The following is a 10,321-nucleotide window of genomic DNA, read 5'->3' as shown; positions in this document are numbered from 1 at the left end:
GCATTATTTCTTGAACATTTTCCTGATATTAACAAAAGTGGTTATTAACAAAGGTAAGATTATTGTGTGTAACAACTGCAAGGACAGATTGTTAAAAATGCAGATTTTCAGGCCACTAATTCGCTCTACTGAATCTAAACTGCTACAGTTATATTTGTGGATCTGCATTTGCAACAAGCTCTCCAGTTGATTTTGAAGGAGGTGATTGCCAGCTATGCATTCAATAGCACTACAGTATGTGTGGAGGTTGAAGTAAAACAAATGGAAGTATAACTTTTGACAAAGATTCCTTGCTTGACCAAGCTTTAGTCAGGTTTCTAGATGTTCTGCTAGGCCCATCCATGTGCTTTCTTATGAAATCCAGTTTTAGCTAAGAACTCTGCTAAGTCAGTTTAGCAAGACACCCCATCCTTATTATCCAATCACCCTGATACCTGACCAGGGTCTTCATCCTCAATTCCCAGTTCATGTAGGGTCATCCTGGCCTATCTTCAACTTAAAGACTGTTAGGCCATTTTAGCCAGAATTCTCTTTATCCCAAATGTCTCCTCCTATTAATTTTCTAGATACTGGCTCCAACATTGTTTCTTAGCTGTAAATTTCACCTGTCCATCCCAATTTTGGAGTTCAACCCAATTCATCTCCTCCACCACACGATGTTATTAGAGTGGTTCCTATAGCCACTGCAGTGATCTTGGATATAGTAGTCCTTACTATGCTTTAACAAGTAGCTTGGAACCATTTTTCTTTTTAACATTTGTGGTGCTGGAGGAAATTTCTGGAACTTGGTTTCACAGCTGACTTAACCACTCCCACTCACAACTACGTCTTAGGTTAAACTATATAATTGTTCTAAGCCTGCGCTTCCTCATTTTAGGAGTGAAAATAGTAATACCTCAAAGCACTGCTTTATGGATGGGCTTCACTCTAACTGAACACCCCTGTGGCAAGCCAGAATAGAAAGAAAAAAAGAAAAACCTAAAAACTTACTTTGCTTCAGAAACTCAGAAACTGTGATGTTTATGCTTATGTCTTCTATGCATAAACTAAACATGACTATCTCATAAATAAAAGCAGTAGAGGCAACAAAAAAGCCTTCTGGGGTTAAACTACCTGAATTTAAGTGTTAATGCCACCACTGATTTGAGAAAATTAATTAATATTTATGTCATTTGTTTCCCTGCTTTTGCAAAATCAGCAAAATGAGTGAATCAGTCTCCTGCAGTGATCAGTGGAGTTCTAGCAATGCTCAATCTTTCCCTATTATTTCAACATAAAGAATGCAGTGCTCAATAGTTTTGCTATTATTGTGACATAAAGAACAAAGATTGATAGAAAAGAGTGAATAATTTTATTTTATCATCGAGAATAGAAGAAAAAGTAAATTATTTTATCAAGGATCAATAAAATTTTAGAAAAGCAAATTGATGGCATTTTCCACAACTATGATTCCACATCAGAAGTATCTCATCAATTTTAAGAATCCAATAATTCTACTCATCAAAAATTACATTACATTTAATACAACACCCCTTTTTGTACAGGAATCTTTTTTTTTTCATTTTTTGGGGGGGTTTTTGTGTGTGATTTTTGTTTTGTACAGGAATTTGATCATTTTTGCCCAACTTTTAGCGAAGTCACTTCATGCCTTTATGCAGGTCACTAAATTGCCTTCAGAATCAACCGTCCTATCAATGAAAATAATTATAAAGCAGTAAGATTTATCAAGATTTTATATATTATAGTACTATATTTTAATAAAATGCTTAAAGTCTACAAGTGGAAAACAATTAGGAGTTTAAAATCACCTAGAATTCACTACAGAAAACTTGAAATGTTTAAGAAGATAAGACTCAGCTGGTGACAAGATCTGAAATGCTTTTGACTGAAAATGTCCAGCATTATATTGTGTGTATATCTCAAGTTGAAATAGAAGAGAATTGAACTGACATGAAGCAATGAATGGGCAATAAAATGGGGAAAGAATAAATGCAGTTAAGAAGAAACCAAATAGAATCTATATTTTATCCATCCCATCCATCTTCACAACACTGTCACTTATTATCAGCATGTCTAACCTAGTTGCTACTTCCAATGTGAGGAAGGACATTCTGTCTCTTGCTGCTGGTGGAAGTATTGATTAAGCAGTGAAAAGTAAGCAAAAATATTCTGGGATGCTATCTTTCTGGATTTTTTTTTCCTTTTTGTCAGAGTCAAAAATACATCCCTTATTGTTTTCTCTCAAGATGCAAATTTTAGGGTTGTAATGCAATAAGTTCAAAATCCAAGAGAAGCAAATGAAAATATTCTTCCTAAAGTATATAAACCTGACTGGTACACGTGGACTCTGGTTATCAAAAGAAGTTGACTTTAAAATAGGTTTATTCTGACAGAGCCAGTTCAGTACAAAATGAAGTTTGAACTAGTTCCAGTAGAAAATAGAAATTATCCTTAGCATGCTGCTCGTGTTTTCTCAAGGTTTCAATTCAATTTAACATCGCAGGTCCTTTTTCTGTACCTACTAAATGCTAAGCCTTAGCAGATTGAAAGAGGATCAAGACATGGATGTTATGTTCAAAGAAACAAGAGATAGAGAGGTACAGAATTAAGTTCAAGGAGAGTTATCCTATTCTGAAGATTGTCCTAACACTGACATTTTTCAGTACTATCTTCACTTTAAAACTATGAACTTGGACATGTGCAACTTTCAGAATAATAACATTTGATAAATTAAAATATGCATAAAGCCAAACGTAAGAATCCCTTCTTGGGCTGAGGATGTAGCTCAGTGGTAAAGTACTTGCCTACCATGTGTGAGGACCTAAGTTCAATCCCCAGCACTTAAAAAACAACAGTCCTCTCTCTACCAATAAATCACTCTGCAATGGTCCCACCACTACTTTCCCAATTACCCAAGGCTCTATAAGCTAGTTTTCTTCATGCATCTTTTTGTTTATTATCCATATTCAATGAGCCATCATGTTCTATCAATTCTTTCCCAAAGAATTTACCCTATAAAAATACTTTCCTCTCCATTCCTCCTACTAACTGCTTCTCATTTCAGATTCCCTTTGTATTCAGAAGTAAACAAGATGAAAGAATCTGCCTCGCCCACCCCTATGAACCTGAAACTAATGAATAACAATGTAGTGGACACCACTGGAATGACTTCCTCGTCCTCAGGTTCACCATTGAGTTTCCAGAGCAGAACTGCTTCTGGTTTTCCTGAGCACCTTTGATTGACTTGTCCTTCCATTTTGGAGCAACCGTGGTGTATTTCCAATAAATTACCTTTCTTTAACTTATCGGTTTCTATTGCCTATAATCAGAAGAAATGTAGCCAACACAAAGGGAAATAAGGTTGAGAATTAAATGATTTAAATCAACACATAATAGGAGATAGAAACTCTGTCAGATGTGTAAAACTTTGCTAAAGCTTGATAAGTGTTGACACAAAGAAAGTGTGTATAATAAGTGGAAGGTAGTGTTGAAAAATGTTTAAGAGAGGAGAAAATAATACTGTATACACCAAAGAGACTGGCTTTCAGTCCCTAAGAAAGTGTTTCCTTTTCTGCTACAGGGTAAAATGTCTTATCTGATTCCATGACAACCTAGACAAATTATGGCTTAAGATCATCACTACCTTCCCTTTGTTCTCTGTGCCCATGAAGCAATGGCGTATGTCTTAAGTATCCCCATAACACAACACAGGCACAGGGTGACCTGTGTGGAGAATGTAAGCACTTTAAAGGGACTAGTCCTATTTTAAAACAATAATAATACCCTATGCATTGGTAACTCTGAACCTTTTACCAAGAGTCTAATCATTTCTGAGAATATCATTAAAGCTACTTTTATGATCTTGATATGCCAAAGAATTCGACGTTAATGGCCATGGATTCACAGGGAAAATACCGTTCTTCACCCCAATACTAACTGTCATCCCTCAGTCCCACTCCACTGCATCACATTACAACAGCTGTCTCTGCCCCTCTCCAACAAAATCCCCTGCTCATGCATTTGTTTTCCACCTATTTAAAAATGTGTCTAGTATATATTAGGTAGCAAAGTATAACTAGCACAGAAACGGAAAGTTTATCGATGACAACTAATCATGTAGTGAATAAAACAAAGAACCAATAGAAGATTCTATTAGGACTTGTAGGAGTGGGACTTACCCTAGTCAGGGCTATCAGGGAACTTCCCTGGGGCAATGACATTAAAGTTAGATCTAAGAGTTAACCCCTGATTACTCCTTCAAAATCTTTTTTCCAGCCACTATCCAAATAATATTTATTAGAACTTTCAAAATTTCTCATAAAAGTCTAAAATCTCTGCCTATTAGGAAAATAATTAAATTGTGGAGACATCTTCGGGAGTCACTAAACTTAGGTGAACTCTAAGGTCTCACACAGATCTAAAGCTTCTATGATAATTTTTTCAGTATAACATTGCATCTCATGAGAGCCCCGCAATTGGCTGGATGTCCCTTATATATTTATGTAAGAAAAGTAAATTGCAAAGAAATGTGTGATTTATTCCAGTTTTTGGAAAATAACAATATATATGTTTTTGTTTGTATAGGATTTTATGAGCATAGAGAAATATATGTAGGGAAACAAACCAAGCTATTCACAATGGTTAATTAGTTAATGGCTAATGTTTCCTAAGGGGAATAAAAAAGGCAGGAAAGGATAGAGAACCAAAAGGCTATCAGATAACTGAAAAATATTATGGTCTAATTTTAAGTAAAAATTCAAATGTACGCATCCCATCTACACTATGTTTGAAAACCAATTGAAAATAGATATTTTTTTTTCTTTCTCCAATAGAAATACCATGGATACATGACAATATTTATTAAGTGACAAGATTATGATAATTTGTATCTTTGGTATCTGTTTTAATATTATGCTTGCAATTAAGTAATGTTTAGATTTTTGTGATTTTTTTCAAAAAAAATTAAAACATTTATTGGACATAAATATATTGCATATACACTAGGATACAGTTAGGTATTACATATAGCATAGTATTTGCAAGATCTATACATTATAATTGATATGGTAGTTCTAATATAATGTATATAAAATAGCCTAAAATTTACAATACAAAGAAACATGATTATTTTTTTCTCCTAAAGTTGAAAAGCCTGGAATGTATGTCCAATAATGAGGTAAAATATTGTGTCTTTCAATTTAAAGAATTGTGCAAGGATAACATTCAAAAACATTCAGTTAGGGCACTTTTCAATTTTGACATGAATACTGAATTATTGTAGCCAACAAAACAAATCTAGAAAATGCCAACATTTCAAGTTGATAAGAACAAGGCAGATTTTTTGTGATTTTTAAATACAATGCCTGCTACCCAGACTCAAAGGTTCTCTTTAATTTAACTTCCTCCTCTCTCTTCATTCATTTTCCCAGCACTTCCCAAATGCATACACCAAGCACTTTTTATCAGGAACCTTCAACTTTATGGCTTTCCTGATAGATTTCAGGGTGTGGGGGGTAGGAGAAGCAGGGGAGGGAAAAACGAAAAAAGTTATTTTTCTTTTCTGCTATGTGACTACACCATGCTAGGTACTTTCCATTCACAAATATATCTAGTTCTTTAATTTTAAAATGGAGATATCGTTGCCTTCCAAGCCTTTTACAGATAAGTCACTTTCTTAAGCTCACAGAATGAAAGAAACAGAGCTTCAGTTCTCTCCCAGGATGGCCTGATTATAGAGTCTTCCTTTTCCACTGAGCTCTGTCCTCTGCCTGCCTTTCCTTGCTCATCTCCCATGAGCCCCCCAGTGGACTCCACTGCAGTTGGACTGGGCATGTTGGGCAACTTGCATTTTCTAGTATAAGCCGTTCTCTCTCACCAGTTCCCCTTTTCCCAACCCTCTCCCTTATCTCCCTCCTCCTCCTTTTCTCTCTCTTTCTTTCCCTCTCAGTTTGGAATGTACTACATCTACTGATCAGTATATTAAGCAAACTCCGTTTGCTCCCTAGGGCTAAGCCCACCTATCCTCTCCTGCAAGCCATCTCCAGAATAACATCCCCAAATAGATGGGAGACTTCTTTGTTCTCTCATTATGCCTATTTTTATACCTCTATTGTGGTACTTATTGTGGTCACTTGATGATTTAGCTGCCATCTCCCTAACCCTTCTTCTTCTCCCCCAGTCCAACATGAGTCATTGTCAGGCAGAAACTATAATAAGTTCTTTGTCATTTTAAAGCCTTAAACAGGACCTGGAACAGAGCAAAAACTTAATATAAGTATGCTAAATGAATGAATAAAGTAATTGTTCCCTAGAGTTTAATATATAAATCCAGACTAATTTAAAGACAGGTGAGTGAACAAGACAGAATGAACATGATAGTTTGCCCTCTGTTCATAGAAGATAGCAGACACTTTCAGATAAGTTAACTGTCTAAGTGAGGTTTTGCATCAGAGTAATTAGCTGGAGAGTACAAAGTTTCAGAGAAATTATATAGCTTTACCTATCCTAAGGTTTGCATGGTACATTTGTAGAAGCTAACCCCTCAGGAGTGACCAACCCCATCAGATATCCTGGTCTCTGGTATAGCACAAAAACTGCAATAGTAAGTACTTCAGTATAATGATGATGATGATGATAGGAAATCCTTAATTCTTATACCTACAGAGAAAAAAGACCTCCAATAAGAATTAGATTTAGTTTTCTACTAGCCCAGTGAATAAAAGTTGAGAGTTGAATTGGAGGAAATAAATTGAACCAAAAGAAATGTGATACTACTCACTTCACCAAATTTCACATATTAGGATTAGTGGATCCCAAGCAACACAAAATTACACTCAATAATTTAAATGAGAAGCAATGTTAGTTTTGCACAGAAGTAGGAGGCAAAAAATAAGAATGAGGCCTTCGGAACCAACAAGAACTAGTGAAGCTCTGAGATACTAGGTAACAGGAGTCATTGGCCTTTGTAAATGGCCATCTTTGGGCAGAATTCAGTCCAATCATTTTCAGTCTTGTGTTACTCAACCTGACAGAGCACCTGATTGGTTGAGTGTGGCCGTGTGTACACAGATTGGCTAAGGGAGAGAGATTAGAGTAACTTTAGGGACAGTCCCACCAAGATTCCAATCACATAAGAATGACAAGTTTCCCATAGAAATTTCAGGGTAGAGAAAGAAGAAAATGAGGAAACAGATCAATATATATAGGGAGAGGAAAGATAGAATATCCACAATTTAGTCATGTCCCTACTTTCCATTAGTATTTAGAGTGTAAACTTCATGGAGACGGAAAGATTTATTTCTGTTGTTCCTTACTGTGCTTTTATCACTGGAATGTTACCAAGCATGTAGTAAGGATTCAATTAATATCAGTTCATTTAATTCTAAATAAATGGCCTTTTGGTTACACTAGTTAGATATCTAGTAGGTACAAGAAGAAAAAACATATACCATAAGTAAATTTTTAGTAAAAGCAAAAGTTTCAAAAAGAATCAAAGCCTGAGCCAGACTGTAATTGACAATCCCAAATGTTCAGAGAACCATAGGAAGGTTCTAGAGACTTAAGGAATATAAATGGTATAATACATGCAGGGGCAAGACATGAGAAAAGTCGGGGAAGGAAAGTCATGTTCATGAAATGCCTGTATTCTGACAGCTATTGTAGGCACTTACGCTTATGCTGTGTCATTAAAATGGTGCACCAAACTTCAGGGAATGTGCAAAGAGTAATGACTACCACAGAATGTGGACTTCATTTGCTTCATAATCATGTGTACAGCTGGCCCTTGACCTGAAGTACCCTCCACTCAGCACACATTGGATTTGCACAATGGGGTCATTGGCTCCGGTAAAGAGCAAAGGGTCAACATTGCTGCTCAGAGAAACAACAGTCTTTGCAGCCCATATCTGCCTTACCTTCAAACACACCCACTGCAGGAAATAACACCAAGCGCTATGTGCCTACATGAACCTTCTCCTAACGTGTGTAGACAGTACAACCTGTTTGCCTTTGGGGGAACTTCTTTTATCTTCTAGCTTGCAAAGTGTATGGAATCCAACTCAATATGTCCTAAAATGCTGCTGGTTTGAGGTGGAAAAAACGTGACTCCAGAACATTTTCTATACTAACAGTTAGATCTAGAAAGGGTCTAAAGAACTCCACAATATCTAGTCCATGTTTATTTTATAGATGACAAAATGAAAGCTCAGATAAGAAAAGAGTTGCCTAATATTTCATAATTAGTCAGTCTTAGAGCCAAGACTTTAACCTGGGTCTCACATTTTCTACTTCAGTTCTGTTCTTATTCACCAGAGTTTGCTCAGATTCCATGGTATCTTTAAATTGTCTACAATATCCTTCTTATAACAGCCCTAGAGATGAAAATCATAGGTTTCTCAAGAAGTTTAAACTTTTCCATATGAGATCTCACCCAACATGATGGTCTGTTCTTTCTAATTGTATAAGATGGTAATGAATTCCATGAACGCAAGAAGCAACATCAAATGTCCACAATGATCTCTGAAGATTTTTGAGATAAAAATAACTTCAACCATTCAGATAAGGAAGCTCAGTGAGCCTTGGTAGCTAAGCCAATAGCACCCTCTGGTTGACAGAATCAAAGACACATAACAAAAACTTAACAGTTCATCTCATTCCCATTTTAAATTCAAAATCTTGGGAATGGAAATATAATTCTTTTTGTCTCCTTCCTTAATTATCATATCTTCCAGGTTTTTTAGTAGCACACAAGAAAATTCACTCTGGCTAGCTTAAGTAGAAAAAGAATTTCTTAAAACAGTAATACTCTTAACTATATCAAAATATGATCCAAAAAATGCAAAAACAAAGTATTAGAATTCATCAAAATTTTAAAGTTTGCATTCAAAGTCACTGGTAAGAAAGTGAAAAGAAAAGAAAATATTTGTAAATAATACAGCAGCTTGGGAGGCTGAGGCATGAAGATGGAGAGTTCAAAGCTGGCCTCAAAAAAAGCAAGGCACTAATAAACTCAGTGAGACCCTGTCTCTAAATAAAACACAAAAAAGGGCTGAGGATGTGGCTCAATGGTCAAGTGCCCCTGAGTTCAATGCCTCGTACCCACCCCCCAAAATTGCAAATAATACTTTTGATAAAATATTTGTATACAAAATAGATCAAGAACTCTTACAAGGACTCGGACTAGAATAGAGCCACGGGTGAGTCTCGCCCACCGGGTAAAACTCAGCCTGGGTGGCAGGCCTGGATAGAGGTGGCTTATCAGAGCAGGGCAGGGCAGCTAGAGTCTTCCACAGGCAGCCCTGCGCACTCCGGCGGTGGGCCCCTCCCAAACGGCCAGCTTCTCCAGGTTCTCGGAGCAGGCCCCCTAGTGAGAGCCTTTCTGATCAGAACAAGCTCCAAGTCCCGGAACCAGCCGGCGTGCTCTGGCCCACAAGTGGCTTCAGGGACCAGGACAGGGCAGCCAGGGACTTCCCCAAGCAGCCCGGCCCCCTGCAGCGGGAGGCGCCTTTCAAGGCTAGCCTCTCAGAGCAGACCGCCCAGTGAGAGCCTTCCTACACAGAGTCAGTCACAAGTCCCCAAGCCAACGGAGAGCTTCGATCTGCAAGCAGCCTCTGGGATCAGGGCAGAGCAGCCAGAGACTTCTCCAGGCAGCTCTGCCCCCTCCGGACGCAGGCTCTTTCCACGGGGTGATCCAAGATGGTGGACTAGAGGGTGACTGCATCTCCAGTCGCTCCAGAACCCAGGACTCAAGAAGGGGAGGCATTGAGAGACTCGAACTAAAATAGAGCCACGGGGTGAGTCTCCCCCATTGGGTGAAGCTCAACCTGGACGGCAGGCACAGATAGGGGCGGCATATCAGAGCAGGGCAGGGCAGTTAGAGTCTTCCCAAGGTAGCCTTACTCACTCCGGCTGTGGGCTCCTCCCACACGGCCAGCTATGCGGTGCAGGCCCCCCAGTGAGAGCCTTTCCGCACCAGAGCCATCTCAAAGCCCTGGAACCAGTAGCAGGCTAGGGGCGGCTTTCTTCGGAAACACTGCATTATCAAGTTCCTCCAAGACTTCAGGCTACTGAAGGCTGGGAGGTGTTACACTGGAAATCTACAGGGACACTATAAGCCAATAGAGGAAATCTGCAATATCTCAGGGTCCCACTGACAACTGACCAATATGAGAAAACAAGGGAAGAAAATGTCCCAAACAAACCTAAATACTATATCAATAAAACCCAATGACAGCACAGCAGAAGAAATGTGAGAAAGGGAGTTCAGAATGTACATAATTAAAACAATCAGGGAAGCAAATGAGGAGATGAAAGAGCAAAGGCA

The sequence above is a fragment of the Sciurus carolinensis genome, chromosome 3 (assembly GCF_902686445.1).
Source record: "Sciurus carolinensis chromosome 3, mSciCar1.2, whole genome shotgun sequence".
Lineage (NCBI taxonomy): Eukaryota > Metazoa > Chordata > Mammalia > Rodentia > Sciuridae > Sciurus > Sciurus carolinensis.
The sequence above is the reverse complement of the archived record's forward strand: the minus strand, read 5'-3'. Positions refer to the sequence as shown.